At 40.3% G+C, this 16,608-nt stretch overlaps 1 long non-coding RNA gene across 3 annotated transcripts in view; it reads left to right on the top strand.

Annotated features, from left to right (window-relative positions):
• Window positions 1–11,169, top strand: part of LOC115583046 (uncharacterized) — a 39,627-nt gene extending 28,458 nt beyond the window's left edge. The window contains exons 3-4 of one of the 3 annotated variants that reach the window (XR_003984295.1): window positions 2,744–2,801; window positions 9,855–11,169. This is a non-coding gene — a long non-coding RNA (uncharacterized LOC115583046). Of the gene's footprint in view, window positions 1–2,743; window positions 3,002–9,854 lie in introns of those variants that run through there. The other 2 variants (XR_003984296.1, XR_003984294.1) reach the window with 2 other exon arrangements.
• Window positions 11,170–16,608: the final 5,439 nt, after the last annotated feature.

The following is a 16,608-nucleotide window of genomic DNA, read 5'->3' as shown; positions in this document are numbered from 1 at the left end:
CGCTCCGTCTAAATCAAGGTTCAAGGCTGCGGACCTCGAATGTTCTGTCTCTGCCTCTGGTATTTCAGTTGCATGTCGTGTCAAGAGTTGTTGTATTATTTTAAGCCACGCTGTAAATGTTGCCAGCCTCTGTCCATGGTGGGTTAAGTAGAGGATTGATGTATAGGTGCGCCTCATTGTCCCCTCCGATCAGATGTCGTGAGAAAAGCAGTGCAGCTGTTACGAGTTTGTGTTCTTATGACAATCTGAAACATGATCAAGAGTGTAAGCGAGTGCTAATAACTCCAAAGAAAACATCCTTACCAGAAATACACTTGGATTGGATTACTGGTGGCACTTTTACAGGAAAACACCGCCATCTTTCTATGAATGTTGTGTTTTTTTATGCGCGTTGGCCAAATAAACCAAATTTATACCAAACAAATTGATATCCTCAACAGACAGGTACAACCGGCCTCCCTGGAAAGTGTTTTCTACCGCATGCCAGTTGTCATGACGACCCAAACCTTTCCTGCCCTGACAGTAAAGGCAGTGAACTTTACCCCCAGCAATAACAACAACCGTAAACATGTCACACGTGAAGAAATATAGCCTCAGCTATCATGGCAGTCCCGGGTCTTTAACTGTTTAAGTCATACAGTATGTAAAGTAAACAAAAAGATCCCTGCATGTATCAGTGATGATCGGCTTTTATGTTTTATCTTGAAATAAAATGATTTAGAGAAGATTTTTTTTATTTTTTTTTTCTGTTTATTCTGTTTTGATGTTGATGGTGTTTGGTGACTCCGCCCTCTATATATCAGAGTCTAACACGGTAGGACACCAGCAGCTTACATGTTTTCTACATGTCGTACAATCATAAGTGCTTATCACTTAAGCTTACATACATTTTCGCCAGCTACTTAACCGGCTTACTGGTTCACTTACATGGTAATATGACACCAGAGGCATGTCTTGGTCCACTGGCCGGAGGTTTAGCAACGTCATCTGGTCGAGCTCTGGGAGGGGTTGATGGAGAGAGCATAAAAACTGTCCGAGGCTATATCTGGGTTACTGTGATGTTGTAAACCACAAATAAGTCATGATGGTGTCAAAATGAGATACCAAGATGCCAATAGATAATGTTTAAGGAGTGAGGCTAGTGACTGTTTTCAAAACAATTGAGTTATATATTAAATCATGATATAGTATAATTGAATCTAACATGAATATTGAGAGTTAGTTGTGTTATTTTTTCCATCGTTTTGTAAGAAAGTCATCTTTTCTTCAGTTTGTTGATTTCAAAAAACTATTGGCCACTGAAGCGTATTCACAGACACATAAATAATATTGATAGCCAGTTTACTGGGCACAGCTAGCTTAAACTAATGAAGTCTAATACCACAGTCCTGCAGTAAATCCAATCTCCTTGAGGCTGTAATGGTATCATAGAGGTGAGGATCCAACTTTGTGGTTATATTGGAGGCTGCGTCTTGTGATGTTGGATTGTGCTGTTAAAGAACGATGGCATAATGTTACCAAGGAGCGATTCATCAAGTGGCTGCATTTTTTGTTATTCACACTGTGGAATTCAGATAAACAACAATCACATGTCAAAGGTAGTCTGTTTTAAAAACTTAGACCGGTGCCCACAAGTACAGTTTTTGTACTTGTGCCTGCTGTAATGATACAGGCCATAATGAGATTCCCTCCGAACATACTTGGTAAATTAAATTGAGGAAAGGGAAACAAATGGTTCTGTTAAGTATAACCCTGCATTGAGCAGCTGGGTTCTATGTTAAAACCTCCACACAAAAAAACTGCAAACTCTGGCCAAAATCTGACCTTCATCCTTAACATAAATGCAAACCTGCAGGTCATATGAGAAAATATAATCAATGCTATGACCAGAGATCTAGGATTACTAATCCACACCCTATATCTTTTCATACCTTGACGACTACGGTTAACTTTTCTTGTGTCTCAGCCAAACGACGCTGTACCTGCAACTTTTATGTGCTAATCATACCGCACATGGTCCTCATGCATTTTCAATCTTTTGCATCCTCTTTCTGCCTTTAGTAAGCAAGCAAGTAAGTAAGTAAACGTTATTTAATTAGGCACCTTTCACAGAAGAGGGTCACAAAGTTCCCCACAAGTAAAACTATTTAGCATAAGAGTAAACAGAACATTCAATTAAGACATAGACAGCGACAGATCTTAACCGGGCACCACGCTGTGATGGGATCACGGCAGCTGTGACGCTTGTCAGTGTGGTCATGTTCCGACCCATGCGTAGGCTACTCAGTCGTCACATCATTACTCAGTGCTCGTGGGTCGGACAACTCCCATCTTCAAACTCAGCCTTTAAACTTTTATCTCGACTGCACACTTGTAAAGTTTTGTGACCACATCTTGTACATTGGGTACGAGGTGCGAGGGACAAACAGTTCCCCCTTGTGAGAACAGCTGACTGTGTATACAGCTAAAAAAAACCATCTCAAAACCCCTTTCTACCAACTTTGCACGTGTAGTTTGATTTTCTCCATCTGTATCCTGCTCAGCACTTTGTATCTGCTTTAAAAAGGTCCTATCGTAATAAAATCTCACTCACTTAGAAAATCACAGGGTCGTGATTCTGTGAAAAAATGTATTCCAAAGTTTATTTAGAGCCATTATGAGTCTGCAGGCGCCTGAGTGAGACAAATCAAGCTGATATCTGCCAAAGTTTTCAGCACCAAAATCCCTGTTTTTGTTTCCCCAGACGGCGCTCGCCTGCTGAACCGCGGTGGATGGATAGGAACACAAAGAAGGGATTTGCGGTAAAAAAGACTGCTCGTCTTAGATAACATGCTTGTCCAAGTTATGTGCCGTGACTCTGCTGTTAACTGTGTTCCTGACTAAAGCTTTCAGGTGCTTGTGTACCGTGAAGACTTAGTATTCTCCAAATTCCTTGACCTACTTGCCAACTAGCTCCTCACAGCCTTCTGTATCTGTTTCTAATGGTCCCCCCCCCCCCCCCCCCCCCGTGGCCTGCCTTCCACTTCATTTACCGTTCGTATCTACCTATTCTTTGATATTCCAGACTTTCCTTTGAGTCTGTTCCTTCGAGCTATGTCTAATCTCGCTCTTTCATTTTGATTCTCCTCCGTCGATGTAGCATTTTACCGCCACATTATCGCCACGCATAGGTAGCTTTATATTTGATATTGGTCTGTGACTCATCGATTGCTTTACATCATTTTGACACGAAACTGCTTTGTAAGTTGCCAGTTGTAATTGTGTTTTTTGGGGTGAAATCACAGTGTTCCTTTGCATTAAGAGTAGCAGGACTGCAGACATGAATTTTTCCCAGGCATCAGTTGGGGGCCACCAGACTCCCCTGCTCACATGTCTGTGGCTGCACTATTTTCATCCAGATAGTGTCAGTCTCAGAGAGACATTTTTATCAACTGTGGATAATGTTTTGGAGCTTCGGGGGAGTGCACCATGCGATCAGGAAAGGTAATGCCCCCAATCCTTGTAAAGGGCGAGTGGCTGATGAGGTCACACCATGTGTCTGATTTACTGCTCTTAGAGCTTTGCTATGCTGATACACCCTGGTCAGAACTGAGCCCACAGCCGCATATATATAAATCAGGACATATATTCGATACCTTGGGATGCAAAACGCCTCAAGTTTTGAGTTCACAGCTTTGTACGGGCTTGTCAGGGAGTTTTTTTCTAAGCTCACTACACTCGGCTTTCTCCAGGTTTTGCCGCATGCAAATGTTGTCAAGAAGTTGAAAAAAAATGTGTTCTTATGTTATTTTTGAGTTTTATTGACAGCAGTCACACAAGAGAGAAAATGGTTTTGTCTCCGATTCTGGCGTCTTGTTGAGACTGGCTTCTATCTGACCTCTGAACTAAGTAAATAAAACCCTTTCAAAACACTTTACACCTCTTCAAAGCTTGCACACACACACACACACGCACACACACGTCCAGCCAGCGAGGAAGAAGAGGCAGCTAGACTTCTTCCTTTTCCTCCGGAGTAATTGAATGCTTACTTTTCACACTTCTCTGACTCTAAAGTGGCGTTCATCATGTCCCCGTCATGGACTCAACAGCGTGGAAAACTCAATTTTGGCTGAATTATACTTTCAGAGGAATGCTTAAACTGGAAGATGTACGAAGAGACATTGAGTCGCTCTCATAGCGAAAGGCTTATCGCGCTCAGAAAACCTGTGGTCTGATGTGAATCAAGCAGAAGCAAGTGGTTCTATACATGCGAGGATACCTTCACCTGACTGCCAGTTAGGCACAAAAAATCAGGAAAGCATGGGGACAGATTTCAGGTGCCATCATAACTCTTAAGAGTAGTCAGCCTTATATTGTATTATCACTGTGGTCAATGGTGCAGTGAGAAACATGCTGTTCAGCCTCAGATAGATGTCAAGCTGCTGAGTGGAGCCAGTCTTGTGGAATCTAAATATGTTAACCACTGCAGAATAAACTACACAAGGCTTTCTCTTTCTGCCTCCTCTGGGGTAATAAAATAAAACTGACCCAGGTGAAAGAAGTGCTTGGATCCTTTGAGAGGGTGAAAGCGAGAAAACCTTGATGTAAAAATACTCCATTACAAGGTAAAGGGTTGCATTTAAATAATAATTAAAGTCTCCCATACTACAGAAAGAGAGATTTCCATTTCTCTTTGGGTTATGGAGCAGCGCTCTATAAATACTGTTGCAACTATCAAAATGCTCCATCCCCGGAGAAATACACATTTTCAGAAACTGTGCCTTCAAAAGAGCTTCGTCAGGATTTCTGTAAGGTTCTGATGTCACAAATATACAGTCACCACCCTCAGCCACGCCCCCAGCACGGCTTCGGTTAAGAACACACTGGCAGGACTGATGCGTAAATACAGTGGGCAATACTTTCTCAGGTCTGTGAGAACTGACCGATTAAATCAGACTGGGCTTCTTAAGAGGGGTGGGGCTTAAAGAGACAGACACTCAAATGGAGTGTTCATACAATAGAGATGCTATAGCAATTGGCAGAATACGAAAAGATTTTTTTGTTTTTTTTAAACACTTTCCAATAGACACACCCAAAAAAAAGTCTGAAACTTAAAAATGCGCGTAATCTTGGATGTAAAATAGAGTTGTAATATAGTGAAAAATTTAAAACACCAAAGTAAAATACACTTGGCTAAACGTGCTCTTTAACACTTCATCATGTATGATATTAAATATGTATCTACAGTAATATATCACATGTTATTCTGCGATGTCACTAATGACTATACTTGTCAATGTAGTGTAGTAAGACGTGGTAGGATTTCTCTTTGAAATGTATAAAGAAGCAGAAAATACTCAAGTCAAGAACAAGCCCCTCAAAGTCTTACTTAAGTGCCAACACAACTCCCTTTAACAAATTAGAGCCTGTTCTTACTGATGCTAAAGATGACACTATATTAGGTATTAGATATATATCACTATTTAAAGAAATGGCTGTTCAAGTGTGAACCTTTGAGTCATTCACTGAAACTTTTACTCTAATGAGGACACAAGTGTGTGAAGCAGAAACTAAAATCTCTCGGCCTGTATGGCCCATACACAGCTCTGGCATGATGCAGTTAACAGATGGTTGAACAGACGTGTGCAGCGCTGCGATGATAGCAGTGATACCGTCTTCATACATGATAATTGACAATTTAGCAGGACTGTGAAATGGTCACATCTTGGCGTGTTGCCCTCACATGACTCGGAGCTGGTGTCAACCTGTCAACATAGCATGTTGAGCTAGATTGGTTTTCACAGCACTGTTGGCGCCTGGATGAATTTTAACGTACTCGAAATTAAGTATTAATAACACGGTGGGTGTGATCAGGGCTATGGTAATTAGATGTTCTATAAAGAGCAACTGCTGTGTTGTATAGATTGCTTCAGAGCTGAAATAAAAATAAAAATAAAAAAAAAAACACTTTATCAGGCTTTTGTACGTGTTGTTTTCGATTCCTGCACATAATAAGAGCTGCTGATGAATTATACTTCATGCACCGACCCACCTCTATCACCTCTGCTATCATTTAGTAAAAAAGGCTGACATTTCAGTCACAGGGACTTTTCCCAAGACACATTCAAACTGACCAAAGTGCTGACCCTCCCACCCTAGATCAGTGCTGAGGTGGTAAGTGTTTGGGGAATAGACTTTTTCAGTCTTTGGAAATGTTTTTTTGGGGGGATTGGGCATCTGATTCCCTGCGCCGCACTAGAGACAAGACTGGCAGTGCACTTTTTGGCTTTTACTCGTCTAGTTTTTATTTGATCAGGCAAGTGTTTTGCACTTGAGTCAACTCACTCAACAGCAGAGATGGATACGAGTGTGGATGTGGGGGGTCAGCTCAGCTTGCAGAGTCAGGAGTAATTCAATTTGACCTCTTGTGACACGTCAGGATTGTGTCGTACATTTGGTGAGTATTCAAGTCGCTGCAGCCTCATCCGTCGCAAAAAAAAGAAAAAATTAAAAGCTGTTGAACCGTCAGAGTGAAGTGATACTTGAAGTGATGCTCATTATTTTGTTCAAATGTGCACAAAAAAATCCATGAACTCCAGTGAGAGGAGGTGGATGTTTTAACTAAAGTAGAAGCTCATTTCTTTACAGGTCAAAAAAATTACGAGTTGCGATTGGTCGGGACTCTCTGGGGTCGTCCCACTGGCTTGAGTCACGATCGAAGGCTCTTTTAGCTCGGAGAGAGGCGTGGGGTCGAGGTTAACGTGGCCTCCCTGGAATTCTCTGTCCATCATGTGATTCGGCTGCAGAGGGAGCGTTTGGGATAACTGAGATGTCTCTATTTCCAGCTGAGGAGCGATCTGCCTCATCTCTTCACACCATGATTGAAAAAGAGAGTGTAATGCTTATATCACTGTCTTGTTTTTTTCCCCCCAGACGCCATTTCTCTCTCCTTATCTCTCACACCTTGCTATGTCACACTTCTACTGTCTCATCCACTGACATTCAACCCCACCTCCCCCACCACTCGCCTGTCTCTCCCCTTGACCGTGGTGATAAAACCCATAGCTGTCGCTGTCATGCAACACCCAGAGGGCTCATGAAGGCGCCACCTGTCGCTGGTGCATGCCGGGACGCTTAACTTGGAATACTGCAAACTTGGCGCTCCTCAGTCATTTTACCCCTCTCCCTCACCTCCCTCAACCCAGGATCCTTTTACTGGTGACATGTGTCCAATTAATTTTGCTCAATCTTCTGCTAACAGAAATAAGGTATAATTCAGAAAAGTAGGAGGAAACAGGCTCAAAGTACAAAGCTTTGGATCAACAAAGTGTTTGACCCACTTGTGAATCCACATATGAAGTATAATAGGCTGTATTCAAAGCTTACATAACAATAATATACAAAGGACTTTCCGACTCCATCATCTCACTCTACTGTAACACCAACAGGCTGTTAAATCCACCATTTCATTCCACAATACAGAACATTTGTAGGTTTCCGGGGTTGTTTATCTTTCTGTCTTTGGTGTTAAATTAAAACTACCACCAAACCCACTAAAATCTGCCAGATGAAATTACTTAACAAGAAGAATGACGGCGTTTGTTGTTTGTTACGTTGCCTTATATGACCCGTGTGTACATTTACCCCACAAGGACCTCTGGGGTCTGCGTGAATTATGACTGTCAGGATGAGTGTGACATCGTTTTTAGCAGCAGAAGACGTCATCGCTAAGATGGGAAGATGGGCTGGGGAACAAACCACGTGACTCAATCATAGTAGAACACTGTGAGTTTCTTCACTGGTTTCCTTTTCCAATAACTGTGTCCTGTCTTAATCTTAACCAGGTAGTTTTAACCATGACCTGTAACAATTCTTAAACCTAACCAAGTAGTTTTTTGGTTTTTGTAATGGTGCTGTGATGGTTGAGAGGTGCTGTCAAAGATTTTGTTCTGCTGGTCGGAAGGTGAGATCAGATAATGATTTTATTTTTGAAAGCGACGATGATTTGGTTGTCAAAAAACTGCTGGTAGGGTAAAATGAAATATACAGTGAAGATACAAACGATAGAAATAATATCACCAATGCATATTTAGGGCCAAAGAGCAGATCAGCATCTTCAATGAATAAATGTAATTTAAATGTTTGCCATAATATTCACCACCCTGATGCCTCTGACCTTGCCATTAGTCGGCTAAGTCTTAATGATTTATCCAAGCAGCTCTTTCTTTGAGGCTGTGCTGCTGATGATGTTGTTGTAATTTACTGGTGTAATGTTTTAATGCTCAGCGGGGATCAGTGAACTTAACGTGGATACCCAAGATTAGATTCAGCTAAATTGTTTTGCAAAAGCTTTTAGCAACGGGGGAAACATGTTTTTGATAGTGAATTAGGAGTTGAATTTGTATTTCACAGCTGCTGTGGAGTAATTATGATTACCTCAGGTAAATTTTCTAAGTAGAAAATGTGTTTACAAATCAAAAAAAGATCTGAAGTGGCTCTCATAATTTGTCCCTCTTGTTCTGTTTTCTGTCACATTTGGTAAGTTTACAAAGGGCACTTGATGTGAAACACTAAAGCGTAATTGCACGTGAAACCTTATATACTTCAGATCTTCCACCCAGCTTTAATTGTACGCTCTGTCGCCCAGCCTCCGTGATAATCACAGTACATTTGGTTGTAATTATTCATCTGGGATCCATTGAAACATTAGAGCTAGTAATACAAGCCTGTCCAGTGAAAAGCTCCCATCCAACTCTTAATTAATGGCCATTAATCATGCTGCAGGGATGTAATTTACTGTAGACCCGGTGGCTTATGGCCACTGCCATCGACCATGTTCACACGGCAGCTATTTTCTTGTGACGTCAGAGTCGGGTTGGTGGCGTAATTATCCCTTTTTTACGTTCCTTGCTGTGTTCCAGGTTGTAAGTTGGGAATCTGACAGATTGTTGTCATTTCACTGCTTCTTGATTGATCAGCAACTGAAAAGAGTATTTTTGATGATGAAAGTGAAAATCTGGATGGAAATCAGGACAGATTTCAAAGTAAAGCAACCTTTTTGGTATCCCATTAACTACTGTTAGTATTTAACCACTTCCTAGCTTTTTGTACCATTTGATTACATCCGGTGTGTTTCACTTCCAGGATTTAATGAATCACTTCACGATGTTCGCTGTTGTTTAAGAATGAATTTATGCTTTAGTAGACAGTAGAGAGTAACACTGTCGTATGGAAATGTCAGCTGGAAAGCGGTTGAATGTAACATTGCTTGTTGTCTAACAGAAGATAATAGATTATAAACCTCGAGGAAAATGGCTGCTGTGTGAATATTATCTATAGGGTGACCATGAGAATCAGTTAAACTCTTAACCACTCTTAAGCACAAATAAATTCAATGCATATGCTTGAGAAAACCGTCTTTGTTAATACCGTTAAGTTTAAGTCAGTGGACTTCCCAAAGAAATCTGCTTATACTGCCATGCTCCTGTATATTCTGTCCCCAACAAGCTTCACACAGCCACTGATGTTACTATGTGTTGTTGTTAACATCTCCAACCGCTTCACTGATGGAGGATGCTGAGAGAGTTCATTCAGTGTACCTGTAAGGATGCCTTTACAGAAAACTGGCATCAGAGTAGGATGCTCACCGACCGGTCGTATTTATTACCACAATAAAAAATGTTCTTCTCATACTTTTGTTTCTTTTCTTCTATTTGTTATGTCTGGGTTTTTTTTTTTTTTGTTTATAGCTTCTTCCCCACCGGCCTGCCATTTCTAAACTAACAGTTATGGAGTGATTAATCTTTTGGCATCTTGATGATTTTTTATCATCAGCTGGAATAGGGCTGAGTGTCACCAGCTTCCCCTTGTCCTAGCCTCCCCAGTAGATGATGGATGATCGTCTGGTCTAAAGCGTCTGACCCGTTTCAACCTGACTCTTCTGCAACAGTAAACAGAGGCGCCTTCAGTCATTGGAGCCGCCGGCACATTCTCACATGAAGGGCTTCCATTTTTCTGTGGCCACAGGATTTCTTTAAGATGCTGCCACAGAGTTAAAGTGAAAACCATCAGCATTTTTCTTCAGAATGAATGTACTGTCAAGCATTTTCAGATGTCGGGTGGTCCAGTCTATGTCCAGTTCACGACAGCTTTTTATTAACAATTCACAAATTATCAATGGATAATCAATGGAAAGAATATATCGACAACAATATTGTGTTTATGTTGCTTTGGAAGTGGAGTGTAAAACAAGTCTGCAAAGATGCTCATAAACTGAACAACTTAACATTTAATCGCCACAAACAAAAAATGAAGACCTGAAAGTGCTTGGATAGCATTTAATTCCTCATGATCTAATTTAGGCTTTTCTGTTTCAACAATCATTATGGAGTAAATGTTTATTGCACAATGTAATGGATATAGAATAATGACACTATCCGCATTTACATTATGTTCCCTATAATCCTACCTATCATTATCCAGTCTTGTCTGCCGGGCATGCAGTCACCCAGGAGAAGGAAGGTTAACTTGGGATCTATTCTATTCTATTATTGTGTTGTGTTATTTGTTATGTGTGACTCTGAGGAAACCAAAAACGATCCAGTTGTCTTTGCAGCAGCAGCAGCACCAACAATAATACCAACTGGGGGTGAAAGTTGTTTGTTGCCAAGGACTTTACATTTTGTCTCATAAATGACCAAAAAAGGAAGCAAATCTTCAGATATCAGAAGCTGGAACCAGCAAATATTAGAATGTTTTGCTAAAATGTTGAATTGGTGGTCCACATGTGACAAAATGGCAGCTCTTGGCAGACTGCCGTTAAATAGTGGTATACATCAGTAAGTTTAAGGTGATCAGGAAACCACACAAAATCAATTCAGATGTGGAGTTAGTGCAAAAATACTTGTATGTTTCATTGTCAATAGATGTGATTCGGGCTGTTGAAACTAGCAGCTATGATGCTCAGATGACGGCTTGAAAATTGTTTCTATTTTTTCGGTGTTACCTTATCGATGGTGTTATGTTGCGGCTTCTTTCTTGTGACAAATGTACTCATTGTAAGTCGCTTTGGACTAAAGTGTCTGCTAAATGCCCTAAATGTAAATGTGAATGAAACAGAAACAGCTACCCCTTTGCTTTGTCTTTTACTGTAACAGATATAGATTAAAAGGCAGCAGTTCACTATTCGAATACTGTTATTCTTCCTCTTATTAAATCACGTATCACATCCTTCTCTTCAGTTCCTCTCAGTCTCCATGGCTACATGTCACACTCCTCATCCCCTTGTCTTTTTTTCTGAGAGACTTAATTAGGCAGAAATACAGATGAATGTACAGAAGAGAGGCAGACAGATAGAGATAAGTAGAAACAACATCTGATTCTTCTGAGGGTAAAATTATCTTCTTAATTATGTGCTGTAGGTATTGTGTAATACAGTGTGTATAATCACAGCTCTGATGTTTTTTGAACTTTTGCCTCACAAACAGTGGAACTGATCTGGCTGTTGATGGCGGGTCACCAGATCCTGCGGGTTCAGGAGGAACTGAAGATGACCCCATGTGACTTGTCAGGATTAACTCGTACATTTGGGAATCGTTCATCTCCGTGCGGCCTCATCCATCACGCACTCACGTAAAACACAAGACCAGAGCTGTTTTGGCTCGTATCCGTGGTATTTCATTTTTTACTGAATGGTATTTTCAATTCATCGATTGCTCCATCATCCCCGCATGGTAACGTCAACAGGCATGGTGTCGGTGGCCTGTGTGTGGCCAGCAGGGTTTAAAATAGGTCCTGTGAAACTGATCGTCAGTGCTGAGCTGCAGTGAAAATCCACATGGATCATATTTCTCCTCCATATGAGAGTGAGGACAAGACATAAAGGGCCTTGTCAGCGTTATGAAACAACATCGCGGATTACTTGTTGGAGCAGAGTGATTGAAAGATGACTCATTTATTTTCCTTTCAGTGACGATCTCCCCAAACAGACTCACAGGACTGACTCGATTCCTTCAGATGGACTTCTCAGCGTTATATTGTGTACGGTGCCGCCACTAGATGGCATTGTTACACTTTATTGTGGCACCGCCCTCTGAGGACAGGCCTCCTTTAAAAACAGGACATAAGCTTTAATAAATTAAAGAAATATAAAGTTGTGGAGTCATCTGGAGCACCCCGGGTTGAATTTATAGACCTTGGATTGCAATGCGGTTTTGAGGTTCAGCTCCCATTGTGTTGATGCAGACTTGTGACCATGAAGTATTGATTGCATTATGAAATTCACTTAGATGATAAGTGGTGTCTCGGAATATGTTTATTCATAAACAGAGAGACCTCCATTTTCTTAATGGCCGTCCATTTCTTAGCAGTGTGTTTGAAGGCAGAGGTAAAATTGGATTGCATCGCCAAGGGGAAATCCTTTTTTTTTTCTCTTTCCTATTGTTCTGAGCCTTCATCGAGGGAAACACAATTACTTTTTATATATATCACCTCAACCATTTCTCATGTGGATGACATACTGGGGGCGGCATTAAATGACAAATTATGAATTAAGTTTAAATAAAATGAAAATATGAAGATTACCAGCTGTCACAGAACATTTTCTGTCTTCACAATGGGACGAAAGAACGAAATATCCTTCACCGAAAGAGACAAAACCTTTAATTGTCAAAGTATAAATCAGTAATACAAGCGTTGTAACATTTGTAAACAGGTCTATTCAAGATTTGTGCATTAGGAACATCCTTTCCAGCTCCAGTAAGGGCTTAGATGGATTGGATGAAAGGATTTTCTTTTATATTTTTTTATTTAGTTTTTGGAGACTCTCGAGGCAACATTTTGAAGCATGAAGCTTCAAAGCGCGGGGCCATCCGGGGACGTGACAGAGGTACAAGAAAAGATGCTTTCTGAGAGCACTCAAATGTGGTCATGCATTCATCCTAATGTGTGAGCAAACAATGGGATGATTCACGGACGCATCATGAATTACCCTACAGCGCACTTTTAAGAAGATTAGCATATTATTATTTTCTAAGAAACTGATTTTAAGCATGAAAATCCAAAGTTGCGAGGATGTATTTCTCTTCACCTGAAACAGCAGACTGCTGATGTTTTATTAGGCCACAGAAAGTTCTTTTCTGAACTTCAAGGTCCACATAGCAAGATATCCTGCTAACATAGTATTGTCTTATTGTTGTACAACTACTTGGTGACATGTTCCTGACCTTTTTCAGTCAGTCTTATACGATCTCAATCTCAATTGATGTTGTTTTTCACTTGCCTAAAACCGCACTGCCAACAGCCAATGCTGGTTTATTTCAATCATGACCTGTTCTTGTTCACATTTGATGATTAAACTGTGTGGTGAATGCATTAAATGCTGATAATAAATGGTATATTTCAAAGGATATATACACTGAAATGGGAAGTAATGAAGTACAAATACTTTGGAGGCTGTGCTTTACTCAAGTATGTATCTTTTCACATACATTTTACTTGTACTACATACATTTTAACACAAGTATTTGTACTCTCTTCTACTTACTTTTGCCCTGATGCTTAATTATTATTCAGTATTTAATGTCCAGGGTATGTCAGTCAGTAATAAACTATATTTCTGGTATGTTTCAGTGTCTACCTATATTAATATGATGCGAGGTTCGGTTAACTTCACACAGAAAGGTACACAGATATCTTCACTTTAAAGACTGTGTGTATTTTTGCCACTTTTGTATAAACAGCAAATGTGTAAATAAATACATGTCTGTATATTAGATCTGCCTACAGTACAAGCAGTGCCAAAAGTTGCTTTTCCATCCACCTGCTTTAATGAGCATTCTCAATTTGTGCTTGAAAAAGGTCCAGAAAGAGTCAAAATATCACAAAAATATTTTGTTTAAGCTCGGCTGGAGTAGAAAAGTTGATTTACGGATAAAAATGCAAGGTGCCATGGAGAGAAAAAAAAAGCAAACTCAGTCGTGATGACCATGAGGCATGTGACTTAATCATCCATTAAAGCATCCCACTCTGTTGACGTTAATATGATATAGCGGCAGACAAAAACACAAGACCTGAGCAGAAACCTCAACATTCCTCAAACATAACCATGAAACTAACAACATAGACACCATATTTTCATTGCATTTTCCTCATTGTTCTCCATCATCTGAGGGTTGACTGGCCCTCTTCTGACTGCATCATCTAATTACTGCTCTCTTCTGGCACCTACCTGGAGATTTAACGCCGACCACTGCTCACTGCGTTTAACTGCTAAAATCCACACGACAGTAATGGATGGAAACGTACTTTCATTCTGAATTTTGTATGCCTTTTTTTCCTGTAAATTCTGTTCTACTTTGTGCTCCATTTAGATTGAACCCTGACCAATGCTACAAATGTATATTCTGTAATACCTTGCAAATACATTATTCAACACGAGTCAGTATATCTGCTCTAAAAAAAATAGGTCCACCTGTCAATTTTTCACACTTATTCCGTGCATGACTAGAAGGAAATATACATATGTGGAAAAATAAAGTATGTCCCGACGCTTTAGTACGATGGCCGTATGTATGAATCTCCACCAAAGGGTTGTACATTTTCTTTATGGTTCAGTGATAGATGACAGGACCATAAGAAAGATTACACTTTCTATGTCGTATGAACCAAAAAAATAATCATTATGTTCTGTTTTTCTCACCGTCCTCTTTTCTCGTAGCTCAGCAGCCTGTCTGATACCCAACTACCCTGACAGACTACCTCAAACTGCCCCCATATCAGCCCACAGCTTTTTGGTATATATCACAGCCAACCCTAAGTACTAACAAATAAGCCCAGGCAAAGCAGTAATTCATCATGTGATGCGTGCCTGTAATATATCTCTCAGTCTCGGTCACCATAACTCTTCCTTATAGTAGCCGTTTGAACACTGCAGTGTTACCAGGGACAGGAGTGATAACTCTGGTTGTAATAATGGACCTGTGCACAGCCGTGATGATGGACGAGCCCCCCTTGTAGGAATATATTCTTAATAAAACACACTTCTTTAATAACGGTCTTTTCTGTTGGAGGTCTCATGTGGTCCCCCCCCCCCCCCCCCCCCCCCACACACACATACACTCAAACACACACACACACACAAACACACACACACACACACACACATACCTCCTGTGTATGCCGGAGCTGCCCAAGGTTGTCTCTATGCAGGATAATAAGTTGCCCAATAGCAATGAAAAGCTGAATGTGTCAACGTGTTTTATTCAGAAGGCACATTTTAGCCTCACAATGCAAGGTGCAGGTCAACTTAAAGAAAAAAGCTCAGCCATCGCCATGCAAGCAGTGTCCTTTCATACATTGGTACACACTAAATGTATCAACTACTATAACGTGGATATACACATATTCACTGTGCTCAGAGGAGGGACTGCATGAACTCTGGTCATCTCTGATTTTTCATTGCGTGGCATCATCAAGTCAACTTTTTCATTTTTGTAACACTACGGTTTATGACCAGATCGCTCCAAAACTAATGACATTCACATCATCAACAGCTCGGACTGATTATTTATCAAACATGTGATGTGTTCAAAGTGTCAAAAGTCATCTGTTCAATATTGTCACAATATCGATATTTAGGTATTTGGTCAAAAATACTATACGTGATTTTTGTGACCTAGTCCTTGCATTGATAAAGTGCTTGAGAGGAGATTTTAAAATATGGACATTTCAAAATATTTAGATATGCAGCATATTGTGTATCATGATATATGCTCAAAATATTAGCTTATTCTGTTTAGTTCTAACTTGATCATTTTAGGATGTCTAAATGCTAAACTAAGCATGTTTACTTTAACATTGTAAACGTGTCAGCATGCTGAGGTTCACATTTCGTACAGCCTCACAGAGCCGCTGGTGTGACTGCAGGCGGTTTTATTGCATTCATGTGGTGTCAGAATAGTTGGAAAAACTGACCTAGATTAGTTAGAAAAGTCAATAGCATTATCTTTGACCCTGACCTGTCAGCTAAACAGGGTTTAACAGTAACCACTTCTAAGGGAGCTGAACTCCAACTTCGGGTTGGTAAATCTAGCATTTGCCTGATCATACAATCAGTAAAGCAGTTAAGCACAGAACAAACCTGCTTCCTTCCCACCCCTGTAAACAGTTTATACAAGCCGTTCTGATCAAACAATCGTGGGAAATTGACGATGATTAAAGATGTTTATTAGCTGGAGCGCAAACAGACATTACAATTACAGGAGTTAACATTTCTGATATGCAAGAATGTTTGTTGCTCATCATATATGACAGACTGCGTCCTTGCTCTGTTTGTATCCAGTAAGTAAATATTGACTTTGGGCATGTAGATTTCTGCACCGCTTTCTCAACAGGGCAAGTGAAAAACAAAACATTAATTTTGAACCCTAGGTAAAGCAATAATTCAATGGTTTGGGAGAATGTAATGGCGCAGTAACAGTTGAAATCTGACCATCCAAGAAGCAACTGACTGCAGGGTTTGTCTTCTTATTGTGAAATCCTGTTTGTGATCATTTCACTGGTCTTTTTCTGTCCAACCAGTTTTTAAATGTAGGCCTATTCTTTTTAACATACGTCGTCATTGCACAATAG

This window comes from Sparus aurata, chromosome 6 (assembly GCF_900880675.1).
Source record: "Sparus aurata chromosome 6, fSpaAur1.1, whole genome shotgun sequence".
Lineage (NCBI taxonomy): Eukaryota > Metazoa > Chordata > Actinopteri > Spariformes > Sparidae > Sparus > Sparus aurata.
This window is presented reverse-complemented; position numbering and strand designations above follow the sequence as displayed.